The sequence below is a fragment of the Protopterus annectens genome, chromosome 3.part0 (assembly GCF_019279795.1).
Source record: "Protopterus annectens isolate FY-2018-M chromosome 3.part0, PAN1.0, whole genome shotgun sequence".
Classification (NCBI taxonomy): Eukaryota; Metazoa; Chordata; order Ceratodontiformes; family Protopteridae; genus Protopterus; species Protopterus annectens.
The window spans coordinates 1,645,183,067-1,645,202,939 of NC_056731.1; positions in this window are offsets into that span (position 1 = coordinate 1,645,183,067).

Below are 19,873 nucleotides of genomic sequence, written 5' to 3' on the forward strand. Positions count from 1 at the left end.
GGGTGCCTAGTGGATATTTTGCTTACATGTTTCTCCACTGATAGCAGCAACTCAGTGTTAGCAACAGGTATGAGTTTTGATTTTCTGTGTTGCTGTTCCCAATCTCCTTGGAGTACCTTTTTAATTGTTGTGATGCCATCTGCTCCTTATGTTTGTTTTTTTTTCTGACAAATGTAACTGTTGTTTTTCTAAGACCTGTCTGAAATTCACTTGTTAATATAAATGTACTGTGATGAAGCTTTTCTCCCCGGGCCTCCAATGAAAATGGGATGTGCCCAGCTGGACTTTCCCAGTCAACAAAGACAAATAAATAAATACATTATTATTATTATCATTTTGGTGACTATGAGTGGTCATCAGAAATATTAACTTGCTAGTAGTGCAATGATTAAAATGCACAACCAGTGTGGGTGGTGCATATTGCATTTGTTTCAGTGTTGTCTTTTCATGGCAGACAGCATAGTGCCATGTGTCTATCACAACTTAAATATATACACATTGGTGTCCAGGAGGTGTCACACGTGTGTCTCTCTCTCTGTGTATGTATGTATGTATGCATATATATAAATATATATATATATATATATATATATATATATATATATATATATATATATCTATAATGCACTTGCACATTTCTTCTTCTAGCCACTAATCTAATTATATCCTGTTTCTTTTCGTTATATTACCTACAACCTTAACTTCCTTCCTGCTTACCTGCCGGATTTATTATTGTTGTTTCTCCTGTTACAACCTATTACTACACTTTTTGTATATATAGCTATGTACTATTCCATTGAGTACATTATGTTCTTCTTATCCATTGTATCCATAAGATTGTTTTGCTCTTTAATATTGTTAATTTGTCTCTATTTGTATGTCTGTTTGGGGCTTTTCCCCTCGGGTCTCCACTGAAAAAGGGTAAATTATTGCCCAGTTGGACCACCTGGTTGACAAATGCGAAATAAATAAATAAATAAATAAATAAATATCACACACAAACACACATACATTTTACAAAATATCCATTATAGTACATATATTCTAGTTTCAGCATGTCAAACAGAGTTTATCTGCTGTTGCAAGCAAGCCTTGGCATTCCCTTCTCACAAGTTTTAATTTGTGTTATGCCTCTTTAAAAATTATGTTGTTATTTTTCTAAAGAAAGTACCCACCAGGTTTACAAAGCAATGCCCCAGGATATCTCACCTGATGAGCTGCACTGCTTATAGTTGAATCAATTTAAAATAGCAAGAAATCGCAAGTGTGGATGATTCCCTAACAATGACTTTGTCTGATGTGTCAGTAGTGCCAGCCCTGGAATCTATCCAGTTAAGTTAAATCTTAAGGTCTAAATCATTGCAGAAAAAATATCTTTAAAACAAAGTATAAATTATCTCAAATTTGTTGTCACTACACAAATCAGATGCACAGCAAGAATGTAAAAGGTACATGATTTGTATTACTTAACTGCTGTGCCCTTAAAATATATTTTTTTGTTTTACTTCTTTATTTTTAATTTTCTTGGACTGCAGCCATAGAAGCCTTTTAAGGTTTATTTAGACTGACCTCACTTCATCAACAACGGCTGTAAGGCAAGCATCTGTAATATATGAAAAACAATATAATAAACAAGATTATATTTCTTGGTATAGCATGACACATAAATAAGCAACTCAGCAGTTGTATTTGTGAAACACAGCAGCCCTAATGACAGCTGGGAACAGCTGGTGCATATGGAGAATGCATTCAGGTGTTGTTTTGGCAGAAGTTTAAATTGAGAATGCTTGGGGTGGGGGAGGGGGACAGTTGAACAAGGTTGGATGGCATGCTATTAAGGCAGGTGAAACACTGACACACAAAGGTATTGCACTGTTATTGAACAGTCTGGCAGTGAGAGAAACACGTTTGGTGATGCCATGTTGGTGCATTAGCAAATAAAAAAAAAATTGCACAGTGAATACAGTTATTCAGAAGGGCTGTTACCAAAGAAGTTATTATAGGCAGTGTGACACTTAACCTGTTGTCCAGATAAAAGTCATTGCCTTGTACACATAAGAAGTAGGCTGTATGTACATGTAACTAGTTAGACTAGTCCTTGTTGGCTGACCAAGTTATAGTTACAGTATATTCTGTTAGTTAAGAATCGTGGAAATCATGTGATAAGGATAAGAGGAATAGAGAAGTATTCTGGGCAACAGATGCCTCCTGACTTTCTCCTTAATTCACTAATGGGGGTGCAAGGCATAATAACATTTTCAAGGCCAGTAAATGCTAATAAGAAGATTTTTTTGAGGGGATGCTGATGCCAGGCTGCTCTACAGGTACATGTAGTGAGAAAAATATCATGATATTATTGATACAAAGCAAACTACTGCTGTTGTAGACTGTTGGAAGTGTGCTCATCACTAGACATAAAAGAAGGCAAGCAACAAAGTATTCAGTGTTGCCATATATGAACTGGGTTGATAATTATAATGACTTTTCTCAGTCCGATTGTGAAGGAGGAGTCTAGGGACAAAGCTATCGGTGATATTTTTGTGTAAGCCAGTGTAAGAGAAGCACTCCAAAACAGGGATCAACAGAGGTATGCATGCAGTTCCTTGAAGTCAGATTCATCTCTTTTGGCTGGTGTGTCCATTAAGAAGTTTAAAGTGCTTACTGTCTTAGTTAAATTAGTCTATATGATATATTTTTTTTAAAGTCATTGTGTAAGGGTTTCACTTTGGTTGGTACACTTCACATGGGTTTTTATACCCTTCCCTGCACGTACACAGTGGCTGGTTACTAGACAAGGAATTTCACTCAAGGCTATAATTCACATCCTGGAGCCTTAGATGGTCAGAGGTCAGGCACAAGATAAGCTTGTGCCTGGATCAAGGTATCATCTGTGCATTCCTCTTTGGTCAGCAAATTCTTTACAAGAAAAACAACTTATTTTAGCTTATTTCTTTGCACGCAATGCAGTTTCACATTTTAACCCTTACTATACATGATACAAAGATGTTGAACACAAAGATTCTTACTACATTTCCCCCCTAACAACACTTTGTATCATCAGTAATACATTTTATTCATACAGTTTTTCGCATGACTCATGTTCTGTATATTCAGAATAATAAGCTTTAGTTGCATTGGCAGACAATACATTTGATATTATCATTCGGATGCAAGGAATGCAGCAACAACCCAACAGTAGGAATATAATGGCACCAACACATATAGCAATTAAGACATTCATAAGTACTGTTCCCCAATTTCCAAACCAATTTTGGAAAAAGTCAGTTAATGGATTTTGTCCTAGTTTTGTATGTTTAGAAACTTGTTGTAGGATCTCCAGATGGCTGTTAATGTCATATTCGTTGTCTGTAATGAACGGACAACACTCGCAAGTACCTCCTTTTGCCGCTAGGGTGAAATGGAGCGCCATATGATTCTGCAATGCTACAGTCCTTATTGCAGTTAACTCATCCGTCACCAATTCTAGCACAGAAAAAGTTGCATTGCTCAGAGTTTCTAACAGTTTTGACAGTTTTCTGAGCTCCTAAATGGATTTTACTGTCCCATACGCTGGAAGAATACCATCCCAGGAAATAACATCATCGCCCAAGTCCATGTGTGATAGCCCCTTGCTGCTACTATGGGCCAAATCGTGGTGATAGATCCAGGATGCATCAACGTTACCTACGGGATTAACAGGTTTATTAACAGCATGTACATTTCGTATTTTATCTTGGGGAAGAAAAAATGTATGTCTTATAGCTGGTGCTAAGTAACCCAAAAAGCAACTGCCTGACCAATTCCTCGGTAACCATTTGTATGCTTTTCTACCATAGATAAAATAACAATTATTTACTTTAAGTGTAATATTGACTGGAACAGAGTGATTTCCTTTGTCTTGCAGCCCTTTAAACAAAAGATCATACACAGATAACATTTTTTCAAAGAAACTTGTGTCATTAACAAGCCCTGTACTATTAACAAGCACTCTTATAGGCTTGAAACTCGTTGCACAGTGCCCATCTATTGTACAGTTATGAATTATGGTTACATTACACTGACTCCATCCAACCTTACAGTTCCATTCTGGCGACCCATGAGGGGTAATGCTATTTTGTCCTTTAAGGCTACATTTGAAGTTTCAAATAGTAAATTAGTCCATGTATCATTTGCCCCCAAAGGGACTGTACCTAACATTAGACCACCATGTACAGTAGGGATAGCCGTGCATATCCAACAATTTGAAACATTAAAAGACAGAGCATATGCATACTTAATAGCTTGATATGTATTAAAAGGCGGATGCCAAGCCGTATTCTCGTCTCTCTTTACTTGGCTAGTCTTGTTTGAAAATAAAAACGGCCAAAACAGAAAAGTAACAGTCACACTTATTAACAACAAAATTAGTTTGGAATGCTTTTGTGGGAAAGGCTACTCCCTTCCAGTATTTCTCTGCATTGCTACAATAGTCAGATATTCATACAAAACAAGATTACTACTAATCAGTGTTCCTCAGGGGAACTCAAGTTTTTGTCCAGTTCAAACTGTTTTACCAGTTTACAGTGTGTCAGATGGATCCACGATGTTCTTTTTTTTTTATTCGGACTGCTGTAGGTGTTGCTATCAAAACCTGGTATGGACCTTCCCACTTGGGTGAGACCCACGTCTTCCTCTTGAAAATTTTAATCCAAACCCAGTTCCCGGGTTTCGCTTCCAGGATCCTGTTGTTCTTCTGATCTTATGTCCCTCTTCGCCAAAAAATGCAATAACCGAATAGTTTCGGACTCACAGACAGCCTCCGTGGGTGCAGCCAGTAAGATGTCGTCCACGTACAATAGTAGATGACAGCCATGCTCTGGTTGAAACTGTGCCAGGTTTGTCGACATTTCTTGCGAAAAGATTGTAGGGCTTTCACAATATCCCTGCGGTAGTCGTGTGTATGTGTACCGCTTGCTCATAAACGTAAAAGCGAACCAAAACCTACTATCTTCCTGTAGGGGAATAGAAAAGAATGTGTTACTAATGTCAATAACAGAAAAATACTTATCCGTGGGAAGGATATCATTTAACAAAACAGATGGATCTGGGACCATAGGAGCCCTTGGCACTACAGCAGCATTTACAGCCTGCAGATCCTGTACCATTCTCCATGTCCCGTCCGGTTTCCTTACTGGGAACAAGGGTGTGTTACACAGTGAATCTGTACATGGAATTAAAACCCCAGCTCTCAGTAGAGCCGTGATCAATGGAAAAATGCCTTCTTCTGCCTTTTTACTTAATGGATACTGACGCTTATGAGGTCTAAAATCGGATTTTGGATTTATTTTAACCTGTCCTGCTGTTTTCATTAGCCCAATGTCGTGCTGTCCTAGGGACCATAAGGATTTTGGTACTGACTGTAGTTTTAATTCTTTTTGTGGGGTCAGAAAGCATAGTCAGGATGGCATGCCTCCTGTCGGTGTTAACCGATCTTCTCGAAGATGTACCGTTGGTCTGACCTGGGTTACCCAATTTAACTTCTGTACCTGAAACCCCTTACCTGCCAGCTGTTCCGGTGTCATTTTTGACCAATCGGTAACCTTTTTCCCAACTATATACCATGCCGTTTGTTCTTTCCTAGTCACAGATACATGTGGGATTGAGGCATTTTGAAAAAGCTGTTGCATGTCTCTTGTGAGACTACAAGTAACTGCGGAGTTCCCTGCCCTGTCCCAATAAAGATTTTGTAATAGGATCCTGGTCACCTTGTGTTTAAAAAATTGTTCCTCATACTTGGGATCAGGTCCCACATTTTTCCTGTAATACATTGTACAGTGTAGTTGTTTGGCAGCCTCTGGTAACTGAATAGCTGTACTATATTTGCTCAAAGCTAGGTTAGTTAACTCATTGGCCACGCTTTGTGGTCCTGTTTTAATAAGATCATTACTATACCAGTAATGTAAATCCCCTTGCCCTCCCTGCAACATTTCATCCTCATTTGTCTGCCTTCGTAATCTACAAAATGTCCTACATTCCCTCTCCCTCTGCCTCTACCCCGTCCCCTTCCTCTACCTCTGTTGGACAGAGCTTATATTAACATAAGTGTTCCATCTGCGCTCACCGTAAAGATTTGAGCCTGTTTTCTTTTCTTTTCCTCAAGATATTTTTCTGCATGTAAGCGGATATGAGTCTATGGACAGGGTATATACTTTAGCTTTTTTTTGTTTTTACTCTGATTTGTCTATACTACGGTTACGTAGTTTTAGAGTCTCCTCTGCTTGTTTTTTGTAAAACTACGGAGGGTATTTTTCCCTGCTTCTCTGCCTCCTGTAAAACTACGGAGGACACCTTTTTTTTGATTTTCTGCTTCTTTTTCCTGATACTGGGGTGGACCGACCATTTTTTAGGGACTTCTGGATACAAGGGTGGGGCTGTCGGTTTACGACAGACAACAGATGTCTCGTCATCTTTTTTATGGATAAAAAATGCACCTTTTGCACTCGAGCCACCACTTTCCTTATTCGAAAATTAAAAGCCAAAAAACAATGTTCCGTGCTTAAGCCAAGGTCTCTCCAGTCCAAATAAATACAAAATAGTGAAGAAAAAAGACTGGCGAGACACCGCTATGTAGTAAACTTCTTTAATAAAAACAGTTCCAAAAACGTAAGCGCTTTTGGGTTCAACAACCCTTCATCAGACCTGATGTCTGATGAAGGGTTGTTGAACCCAAAAGCGCTTACATTTTTGGAACTGTTTTTCTTATTCGAAAATTGTTCCCTATGTCTCTTATTAGCTTCTTTTAACCATTTCTGTGCTTGAGGGAATCCCACCTTTACTTGATTTTTTAACTTTGCCTCCTGCGTCCCTCATGAATTTCTCCAAATTTTGACATTCTGATCTATTTAAGTTACCACTAAATCCATAATTTGTCTTTCATTTTTTATGTATTTTAAGTTTTTTTTTTTTTTTTGGATGTAATTTAAACATATATTCCTCATCTTCAGTCCTTTTATTTAAGCAGCCCTTACTAGCACAACAACTGCTTCCTATTCCCATTTTTCTTATTTAAAAGAAAAACTGTTTCCCATTTTTCTTATTTAAAAGAAAAACTGTTTCCTTTTCCTGAGATCTCTACCGGTCTTTTGTAAAATTTAAACAAAAGAAATTCCTTTATGACTAGTCCCTTTGTTCTTTTTAAAAAGAGAACAATACAAAAAGAAAGAAAGAAAAAAAAATGTTACGCTTACCTTTCTGCGGTTCTTTCGCCCCGTTCGTCACCGTCCCATGGATCGAATCTAAGAGTGACTGGCCTCTACTTACGACTTCTTTGTCGGAGGTCTTTCCATTCAAGGGAGCCCGAGATTCGTTCTCCCTTTCCTGTACAGGTTTTTCAGCCCCTCTTATGCGATTTGTACCGTGAAGAGGTGGCCCCACGGTCTTGGGCACCAGAAATGTCAAAAGATTTTAATACTCTTAACATATACTGGAAGAATCACGCAGATAAAAATAAGCAAAAAGGTTTATTTTACATGCATGGTGACATGCTACAAAGTACATGGTATGTCAGCAGTCTAAATTCTGTACACTTCACATGGGTTTTTATACCCTTCCCTGCACGTACACAGTGGCTGGTTGCTAGACAAGGAATTTCACTCAAGGCTATAATTCACATCCTGGAGCCTTAGATGGTCAGAGGTCAGGCACAAGATAAGCTTGTGCCTGGATCAAGGTATCATCTGTGCATTCCTCTTTGGTCAGCAAATTCTTTACAAGAAAAACAACTTATTTTAGCTTATTTCTTTGCACGCAATGCAGTTTCACATTTTAACCCTTACTATACATGATACAAAGATGTTGAACACAAAGATTCTTACTACAGATTGCTACCTATGTTTGTGGAGCATGATTACTGCTTGTGTTTGTGGAGTGTGATTACTACCTGTTTTTGTGGAGCTTGATTACTCTGCCATGACATTATAGCACCATTTGTGATATGAGGATATGAAGCAGGAGTGTGTTGGAGGGAACTGAACTTTAGACCGTCATTCTGAGCTATTATTTTGGGGGCATTAAAATGTTGACATTATTGATGAGTTGAAATCAATGGAAAGACAAAAAATCTACCCATAAGAATGATTCAAAACTAAGTTTATCAAAGGAATAGGGAGACTGTTGAACTAGAAATAGTTACTCCAGAAAAACAGAGGATGAGTGCAATTAGAAGATGGATTTGACAAAGAGACTGTGACATCTGGATGGCACCACTGCCACAAAATGTGACAGCACAAATGTAATATTGCCACCAATGTGATTCCCAGATGGCAGCATTGCCACCCACTGATGTCAAGGTCTCTAGCAATAATGGGGTTCGAAACCCATTACTGTCAACCAAGGGTGGCATAAAAGCAAGAAAGTGCATACAAGTCCATTTCAATGACTAATTGATAAAGTACAACCTGGCCCAAGAGCATAAAGGTGATATGTACTGCTGTCCTGGGTATGGGCATCCAACCTCCATAAGGATAAGGATAGAAAAATAAAAAAATTTCTTAGGGATGTGGGTGACTATGAGAGGGGTAAACCTTTTGATACATCGAAGAATGTCTCTTTTAGACTACCTAGAGATGAAAATAAGTATGATAAAAGATCATCCACTCCCAAAAGAAAAAGGCCCAAATCTATCCTTAAGAAAAATTTTGGTTTTTCCAATGGTACCTCTGGTGAGGATACTTCCTCCAATACCGAAGGGGAATTTGATACACACCCCAGAGAGGGGTCACCCAAAGCCAAGAGGGACAATTCTTTACACCCTCCCATTTTAGATACAGACGAGGGGGGCGGAAACACAAGAAATGTAACATCCAAACAGAATTTGGAGGCACTTCTGAAAGTCATGACACAACAATAAGTTCTCATCAGAATGTCCACAATATTTCATCTGTTGATTTGACTCATGACCAACTTAAAATACTCAATAAAGGACTTAATTTTGTCCCTGGGTTTTTTGTTTCTGAACAGTCTTTGGCTCAGGATGTGACTAATTTTTGTCGTACTTTGAACCTAAATTTGTTTTTTCACAATACTGATCGTGATACATCTGCAGATGCATGCTGCAACTTTAGGTTCAAGAAGTCGACATTTAATCCACCTATGTCACATCTAGTAGGGGTATTCCAAAAAAATGTCCTTCGGGACATACATTGTCATCTTAAGGATTTTCCCATTTCTTATAATAATTTGTCTGTTGATGAAATATCTAGTTTGAAACAACTTATTGACAACAAGGATCTTGTGATTGTTCAAGCGGATAAAGGTGGAGCGGTGGTGGTACTGGATAAGATTGCCTATGACAGTGAGGCCATGAGACAATTGGGTGATACACAACATTATAGGCAGATGTTTTTGGATCCCACACCCCATTTTCAGTGTAAAATTGTTCAGTTTTTAACTGAAGCTGTTGATGAGGGTATTATTACACAACATCTTAAAGAACAACTAATGGTAGCATCACCTAAAAAACAATATCTCTATTTGTTACCCAAAATCCATAAACATGCCACAAATCCACCTGGTCGACCCATTGTGTCTGGACATGGGTCTCTTACGGAACCACTGTCTGAATATCTAACCCATTATTTAAAACCTCTATTGGGTTTTATTAGAGCAAGAATCCAGGATACCACCCAATTTTTGGATATAATCAACAATTCCCAACTTGAACCACAATGGCTATTATGCACCTTGGACATTACCTCCCTGTACACCAACATCCCTCACTGGGCAGGTTTACAAGCGTTGGATTATTGGTTGGTTAGATCAGGTTTATACCAACCTGGATTTAACACATTTCTTGTTTGCCTTACTGAATATGTTTTGACCAGTAACGTTTTTTATTTTCAAAATTCATGTTACTGGCAAATAAAGGGTACTGCTATGGGTGCATCTTTTGCACCCATATATGAACCTTTTCATGGCATATATAGAAGAAATCATTATTTATGATTACAATCATAATATCTATATGTGTGAGATGGACATTTGGCGTCGCTATCTGGATGACTGTTGGTTGGTGTGGAAAGCTGATGAATGTTATCTTATGGAGTTTCTTGAGTATCTTAATGACAATGTATGGGGGATAGAATTCAAGCTGACTTATCATTTGTCCAGAATAGTATTTCTCGATGTGGAAATCATGAGAAATGGGGACAATACACTGTCAACCAGTATGTTCAGGAAATTCCCTGAATTCAACTCATTATTACATGCTACCAGCTTCCACCCACAACATGTCATCCAGAATATACCCAAATCACAATTCTTAAGAGCTAGAAGAATCTGTTCTAACCAACAATCATTCCTTGAGGCTCAGGAGGATTTGACACGTAGATTTATCTGCAGGGGTTATCGTCCAGGTCATGTGCATTTAGCCAAAAGATCTGTGTTCAATACAAATAGGGAAGATTTGTTACTATATAAAGATCAAAATGATACTCTTAAGCCACAATCAATACGTCTGGTAACTACATATGGACGTAACACACAGGGTTTCAAAGATATTATAAACAGAAATTGGAATGTCCTGAAAGCTGATCAGAAACTTAATTCTCTACTTCCTGAGACATGTTCGTTTTCATTCAGAAGGGGACAGACCATTGGCTCTAAACTTAGCCATTATAAAAGAGTTGGTTCTGATCCTTCCCCTTTCACCCAGTTGTCTATTTCAGGCAAACCTATTGTTGGATGCATGCCCTGTGGGCACTGCTCCTTTTGTATACGTGTCTTGCGCACTTGTGAATTTAGTAGTAAAAATACTTCAGATGTTTTTGACATTAATTTTTGGGCCAATTGTAACACTGAGTGGGTCATCTATCTGGTGACCTGCAATTGTTCTGCTTTTTATGTCGGAAAGACTTCTAGAGCCTTCCGCCTTAGAATTTGTGAGCATTTGAGTGACATCAAAAACAAACGCATAAGTAATGCATTATATAAACATTGTTTAATACATGCTTCTGCTTCATTTAAGTTTGTTATTATTGATTGTATTAAGGGGAAATGTAAAGACAAAAATTTTTGGCAACAATTGCTAAGCTCCAAGGAAAGAAGGTGGATTATAAAACTTGGAGCTCTGTTTTCACCTGGCCTTAATGACCAATTATAACAAGTTTTTATGCTTGGTTTTGATTGGTCTTTAGGCATTGTTTAATCATTTATATATGTATGCATTTTGATACTCTGGTTTTCTATTGATCTTTTTGTATCTCAGTGAAGAAGGCTCCTCGGAGCCGAAACCGGTTTGAATATTTGTGGTTTTTACCACCATGGACTTATAAGGTGAAATTTCTTTCACCTTATTTAATAAAGAATAAAGAAATTTGGATGCGACTGTGGCCCATACTTGCTGGCTTTTTGTGTCATCTAACCTCCATACCCATACTGGACTTCACAGAGGCCACTTACAGAATTGAGTCTTTGGCCAACAACTTTTAGGCACCTACTCTTTCTTTGATCCAATGTCTTCTAATGCCCCTTTGTCCACAGTAACTGCCCTTCACACAAATTGTATTTATACACTTACAGACAAAAACACACACACGCATGCATGCAAACAATTTCACAGAGGATATGGGTGAATTATCCAGTTCCACACAACCTTCTTCCAGGCACAGTAGTACTGCCTCCACCTTGGATAAGCCAAGGACTTCCAGTTATGTACTGCCCTTAAACAAGTCAGATTTGGTTAAGACTGATCATATGTGTCATTATCTGATACAATTATAGTGACTCAGGGAGGGCAAAACTCTACAAATGTACTACTGCTCTTTTACTGATACTGACACAAACTCTACAAATGTATTACTGCTCTTTTACTGATACTGACACAAACTCTACAAATGTTCTACTGCTCTTTTACTGATACTGACACAAACTCTACAAATGTACTACTGCTCTTTTACTGATACTGATCCAAACTCTACAAATGTACTACTGCTCTTTTACTGATACTGACACAAACTCTACAGATGTACTACTGCTCTTTTACTGATACTGACACAAACTCTACAGATGTACTACTGCTTTTTCTACTGATACATTTTAGAATGAGGTACTGCTCAAGGGTTGCCCCATTACCAATATAGTAATTCCAAAAGAATCCATGCAAGAGCTGTACCAAACACTGAAACAAGAATAAACTGGTGTAGCTGCATACATGCCCCTCCAAATAATTTCAGGATGGTCACCAGAACAGGAAAAATGTGTTCACAACTATGGGAATTATATTAATGCCACATAAGAAATGAGTACTGCATTCAGTGGGTTGAAGTTAACTCCTCATAATGGATCCATTTCTGACAGAAGAAAAACATTGAAGGGATAAGGATGACATCAAAGAGTAATTAATCTGGAAAGTATTGTATACAAGAGTGCTACTATCCCAAGAAAAGGATCGTGCATTTCCCTACAACAAAAATGCAAATGAATACATAAACCTCCAAGGTTGCATTTTTATAGATACATTTAAGATAAAATGTATCCTGGACTGGGCAGCAGTGCAGTAGATCATAGGTTCATAGGTTCATAGGTAGGTACTAGGCTATCGGCCCAAGGGCCTAGGTAAGCCTAGCCAGCAAGGTTCCATAGCTTACGCCACCCAAGAAAGTTATTTTCCTGTGCCACTGTCGAGCAGAGATGCAGAAGTGATCCCCAGGGTGTATTTCCTATTTCCCATCCACTCATCAAGATTTTTCTTGAAGAGTGCTAATGAAGAACTTTGCTTGACATAGATGGGTACCCTGTTCCAGAGTATAGGAAGTCTCTGGGACAGGAATCTATCCCTCCAGCATGTCCTGTTTATTGTAGTGACAAGGTTTAGGTTCCTAGAGCGTGTAGCTCGGAGGGACTGGGATTTCTTTAGGTGTAGCATGTCCAACAGTTCTGAGTTTGACATAGCTTTATATGTTAGGTAAAGATCACCTTGGAGTAGGCGATATGCTACGGAGTAAAGCTGGAGTTTTTTGAGGCGGTCAGTGTAGGGCATTTGTTTGAGGCCAGTAATCCTCTTTGTGAGGTACTTCTGTGGCCTTTCCAACTGTTGCAGATGTCTTGTGAGGTACATTCCAAAAGGGGTGCTGTACTCTATAATGGGTCTAATGAGTTACGAGTAGAGGGGAGCAATGACCTATTTTTTCCTGGATGAGAACCCTTTTATGATGAGGTGTGCCACGTAGAAGGACTTCCTGACTACTGTGGCGATGTGACTATCAAAGAAGAGACTACTGTCCACCTGGGACCCAAGGTCTCTTATCACACATTCGGTGTTAAGTAGATTGCTGCCTATGTGGTAGTTCATGGGTACAGAGTTTTTACCAAATGGGATGACACTGCACTTTTTGGCATTGAGCTTGAGGCCATGGCTCTGACACCAGGCATCTTATTCAGTGAGGCCCTTCTGTAGGATGTCCACATCATTTGGGGACTTGACTATGGCTCCTAGTTTGCAGTCATCTGTGAACTTCATTAGCCAGAGACCTTCTGTGTTAGCCTGTACTTCAGAGAAGTAGATACCAAACAGGAGAGGTCCCAGGATGGAACCCTGTGGTACTCCACTTGTCACTGCTTTGAGGTCAGATTTGGAGTCTGCAACTTTCACAGTGCAGGTTCCGTCAGTGAGCTAGTTGGCAACCCATCTTGTGATGTAGGGATTTATACCTAGTTTAGTGAGTTTAGATATAATTCCAGAATGGGGGATGGTGTTGAAAGCCTTGGCGAGGTCAAGATAGGCTGTGTGAACCACCTTACCCTCATCCACGGCTTTGGTGACTGCATCAAAGAAGTCGATCAGGTTCAGGAGGCATGAACTGCCTTTCACAAACCCAAACTGGGTGGGATCTAGAGTTTGGAGGTTACCAATGTCTTTGTTTATGAGTTCCATGATGATACGTTCCATGGCCTTGCAGACCAGGCTCGTCAGGCTAATAGGTCGATAGTTCCCAGGATCAGTGGTGGCTCCCCCTTTGTGAAGTGGGATAACTGTTGCTGTGTGCCATTCAGTGGGCACAAAGCCTGATGTGAGGCTATTATTGAACATGGTGCTTAAGTGGGGAGCCAGTTCGTTCTGAAGTTTGTGTAAAACGCAGCCTGGGATGTTGTCTGGTCCCATGGATGCTGTGTTTTTGGCTTTAGAGAGTGCAGCTTTTACCTGTGTAGTTGTGATTAAAGGGACTCTGCATTCTTCCTGTACAGATACGGGCCCTTTAGGGGGTGAGAGGGGGGGGGTAAAGTTAGCACTGAACCTATCTGCCAGGATGCTGGCAATATCAGTTGGTTCTGTAATTTTCGTGCCTTTGTGCTGTAACTCAGTGCAGATCTGGGTGTTGCCATCTAGATTCTTGACATAGCTATAGAATGCTTTGTGATTGTCCATGGATTTAGTGGCAATTTTGTTTTCATAGCTAGCTTTGGAGGATCTTATAAGGGATCTCAGCTTCTTACTGAGGCTGACCAGGGAGCTCCTCCACTCATGGGATTTTACTCTCTTTTGCAACAGTTTCTTCCTTCTGTTGTACAGTTTGTTTATGGAAGGGGACCACCAGATTGGCTTCCTTTTTTTGGAGGATAATGTCTTGGTTCTGTTTGGGATAGCATGATCCATGCACTTGTGTAAGTGCTTATAGAGTGCATTTGTGTAGGATTCAGCAGTTGTAACTGTATTGTCCATCTGCATGGGTGTCATGAAGTTCACCACTTTTGTCTTAAGAAGCATGAAGTTGGCTTTAGAGAAATTTTTTACTGTGGTTTCATTAATGGGGGTTGAGAGCGGGATGTGGATATCAAGGGTGATAAGCTTATGGTCGGATCGGACCAATGAGGAGTTGACTTCAGGTATGGAACACCAGTCACTCATGTTGGTAATGACTAGGTCTAGGATATTGTTGCCCCTGGTGGTGGTGTGGATAAGTTGATTTAGGGCATTGGAGTTTATGAATTCCAGAAAGTGTTGAGCTAAGGAGTTGGTACACGAGTAGTTTTCCCAGTTAATAGTGGGGTAGTTGAAGTCGCCCATTATTAGGGTGTTTGGTTGAACCCTAATATTTTCCAGTACATCAAAAATAGAGGAGTGGGAATCCTAGGGCATGGTAGGGGATCTGTAGCAAGCTATAATTTGGATTGCAGTTTTGCCCAGAGTTAGTTGCACTTGGATAACCTTGGATGCATTATGCTGAGCAACTAGCTTGGAGGTGTGGATATCCTTAATGAATATGGACACACCTCCGCCTTTGGTGTTTTGGTCCAGGTTACATGGCCGAAAAGTGTGGTATGAGTTATAGCCTGGTAGTGCAGGGTTGCTCTCTGGAGCCTTGAACCAGGTCTCAGTCACTGCACAGATATCGATGTTCTCCATTTTAAGGAGTGCTTCAAGTGAGTGCATTTTGAGATTTAGACTTCTAGCATTGAGTAGCATTACCCTCAGTTTTTGCTTGCCTGTTCCTGTTATGGTGGTGAATTTGTTATTTGAACCCTGCCTAAAAAAGGCACTATAGGGGCAGCAATAGCCTTAGCCAGTATCCGGAATCCCAGAGGTGACAGGTGCAGGCCAACTGTGGCAAAGCATCATGGTCTGTCGACCATGTCATCCCAAGCAGACAGATACTGGATCCCCTTAGAATGACACCAGAAGCTTAGCCAATTGTTGAAGTCAATCATTTTGTCCTTGTACTGCAATATCATTCCGGTCGATGGCAGAATGCTACTCAGGGCTAGGGTCATACCTGCCTGGGCTACAAGATCTGAGAGCTCTTCCATGTCTCTTTTCATGTAGTCTAGGGAGGTACGTCTCAGGTCATTCACACCAACATGGACAATGACAGAGTCATATTTGTACTTGCTGTGGAGTGACCTGAGTGTGTGGGTTATGTGGTGGATCCTGGCACCCGACAGGCAGCTGACAGTAACCTTCTCCTTGTTTAGCCTGGTGAGTGGGACATCAGTGTGCCTGACTATACAGTCACCTATGACTAGTGTGTTGGGTACGTTGTTTTGCCTTATTGGCTGTGGTTGAGTGGCACACTGAGTCTGTGGGCTATGTGTCATTTGGGTTGTGTTGGGGGAAGGAGGTTGCTTGCGTTTCTGCTTCTGTTTGGAGGTCTCTGTTGCTTAGACAGATTATTTTTGAGAGCCTCCATAAATGTTTTTGTGTTATTATGTGTGGATTTTGGTGGTGTAGATTTAGTGAGTCTATGTGATGAGTGTGGTGTGGTGCAAATGTTTACCTTCTCCTCATGACTGTCAAGTTCAGTCTTGGTTGGAGAGAGCTTTACATCCAGTTTGGCTAGATAAGTGCATCTCTCACAGGTTGTAGTGTTGGGTGGTAGGAGGACAGGGTTGTCTGTGTACATGAGGCAATTTCTACATTGCCTCAAGATGCCCAGATTCATCAGATAGACAGGAGAGAACACTGGGAGCTGACCCTTGGACATGCCTAAATAAAAAAATATTTTTCTCTACATAAGTGAGGAAAGTGAGTACAAGAGCTGTTTTTCTCTAAGCAAGTGAGAAAAGTAAGTACAAAAACGATCACAGTACATAGAGCAATGATGACCCCCACACCCACAGAAATTATGACATCTAACTCCATATGCTTCCATATGTGGGGTCATGTAACCATGCAAGAGTCAGAGCAGTGGTACTGCTCTCCCCTCAGTGGATGGCTTCTGTGTTGCCACCCCATTCTTTTGGAGTGTGACCTGTTACAGTCAAAATTTAACTTTTTGCTAGTTAAGGTACTCAAATCCCTTATTTTGTTTACTGTTCAAATTCACATGCACAGTACATATTTCTGTAACAAATGATACCACAGCATGTTTATTAGTATTACATTCTAAGTTACTACTGGTGCACAACACATTTAAATGTATCAAGTAATCCAGAAAAAGTGCACGTGAATGTAATTTGAATAAAAAGCTACGTATTAGAGGCACCAGTATATTTTGTAACCTAAATATAATCCCTTGATTTTTATGCCATCAATAAAATTATTATATATCTCTCTTGCCTTGTTACTTACCACCGAGCAGTATCACTCCTGACATTTGATTCCTCTGAAACTCTTTGTCTGTTCTGCTGATTTCTAATACAAAAATGTTTTATACCCCTCTAATCATGTTCTTAGTATTTAATTACTGTACTGTCTCTATAATACAAGACTGTAATATGATGTAAAAAAAAATGCCTAGGGCCCCAGTCTGTGATGTAGAGGGATAAAGCCCTATGACCCAGAAGAATTTACCCCGGGGATCCCTGCAGTGGCTCTGCTGGACAGAGGCACAGGGAACTAATGGCTCTGCTGGACCGAGGCACAGGGAACTAATCTAAGGGGGCAGCGAAAGCCAACACATTCTGGCTAGGCTTATAGATGCCTTCGGGCAGATAGCCTAGTACTTACCTATGATTAAGTTCAAGAAGTAGCTCTGGGGCTAGAACAACTGGATTGGGGTGGTAATGAGAAGCAATTGTCAGCCTGCACACTCTTGGAGGTGGGAGAGGTGGTCCCCCTGGTTGGCTGTTGTTCTGGTGCAGTGGAGGTTTTCCCAAGTGGCTGTAGGTCTATGGGTGACATGGGCCTGGTTTTAAGCCAGTGATTGTAGCTATCTGGCAGCATATGTAAGATGGGAGTGCACACACACACACACACACACACACACACACACACACACACACACACACACACACACACACACACACACACACACACACACACACACACGTACACTCACACACACACACACGTGCGCGCACGCGCGCGCGCACATCAGGGGAGGGCATTGAATGCCTCATGATCACATGGTAGCTACATCACCCACCTATGGGAGGAGTTAGATCTTATATAAACATCCCTGTAACTCGTGCCAAAATAGGACAAGAGTAGGAACATCAAGCACCCTCATGGCTGCCTGTATACCAAAAATAAGTTTAAGTCTAGTAGGGGACTCGAACATGGACAAATTTCTATATATAAAAAAGACCTTGCAAAAGCCCATCTGTATCCTGTGAGGTTGTAAGCCTTTATCAAGGGATGTTGATCAGTTTCCATAAAAATACAACAGACTAAGAAAATATGACCATCCTTCAACAAAACTATATAGCTGTTGTACCAGTAAGATTCTTTAAAGAGTGATTTACATGGGTCATAGCTGAAAGTGGAGTAGCCTACCCATTTAGTTAACAAACAGATATATAAAAATGCACAGACACACAAAGAAAGAAATTCTCCTATTTCCTTATTGATAATTACATAATGTTTGTAGAACCCTCCCCAAAATATATATTTGATAAACTTGTCTGAAATCTGCAATGTCTGCTTTCGGTGCACTTTTATGAATACCAGACTAGTAATACTTGCTTCCACATAGATGGGGAGCTGTTAATTTAAAATGGCACATTATGTGGTTTAAGAATGAGTCAACTCTATATTGCTGTATCTAACTCTGTTTAGAAAAATACAGAGACTGTTAACTGGTCCAATAAATCTTGAACTATGTCTTTCAGATAAAACCACCATAACACCTTCTCTGTAAAAACTTTGGCCTCAGTGTCTGCAACACTATTTGGAGAAAGTTCTTCTATGACATATCTAAAGTGTGGGCTGAACAAATATGAATATATATTAAGTATATAATTTCTGTTTTTGACGGCACCTCTTCTTTATTTACAAAGTCCTAGACCAGCATTTTGTTTTTAGTTTTACAACATAGTTATAAAAGGACCCATGATAATCTTAGACTTTTATCAGGTCTATTTCGTAATTAATCTTAGCAAATTTAATCATTTTTTAAATGTTTAATTTCATTACATTTTTGAAGGTTACTTATTGAATTGTTATTATACATTAGATTCTCTTTCCTATTAAATATGTTTGCTGTCCTGTAATTCCACCATATTATCTTGTTTTTAATTTTCCATTTATTTTTATAATTGTTTGGTAGTACAGTTAAATAGTATGGTCAGGATTCAGAAAAATCTGTAATATAGCTATGTTGTTAAAAAAAAAAACAGAACAGAGTTGAGCAGTGTGTCCTGACATGAGTTAGGTATGCATTAGAAGTGATGTTGTGTAGTTATAATAGAATAATTACGTAATCTGCTGTCAAAAGGTGAACCTTTTGGGCAATGATGTGGGCAATAGTGGGCAGTACTACAGCATATCACATGTCTACCTTGGCCCAGAAGTATGTCTGCAGTATGCTCACAGAAATGTGTGTTCACACATGTACAAAATGCTGCAACAAGCAAGCACAGCTGAGAACCCAGGTAAGGACTACATAGCAAAGTCCATAATATTGTTCAAACTGTGTGAGGACAAGTAGAAAGTAGGAATAAAAAGCAATGGAACAAACAGAAGGGCAAGGGGAAAGGAAGACTAGTGATGGAAGAAGAATAAAGGAGATATATATATATATATATATATTTTTTTTTTTTTTTTTTTTGCATGGGACAGATACCCATTTTTTATTTTCTAAGACAGGTAGAGGGAAAAGATAGCATAGGGAAGGTGCCCACAGGAAGGAGTGTATTGAGAGAGCATCAGAAGCATTCAAAAATAAGACAAAAGACTGACAAAGACTGATGGGGGGAGGTGCTGAGACAAATTGTGGAAGATCAGATAGGAAGTACCTTGGGAGACAGAGCCAGAACAACTGGTGATGTGGCATATTGGACAACAAACTAGGAAGGGAATTGATACACAAAGAAAGAGAACACCATAATGGATGACAGGGAGAAGTGGGAGATTAATGCCAAGCTGCACAGTTCTACATCAATGCAGAAGTCATTCACCTCTGTGACTCTTTTTATGGCTGGGGCCACCAACTGCTAGCCTAGTGGTAATGGACAGGCAACT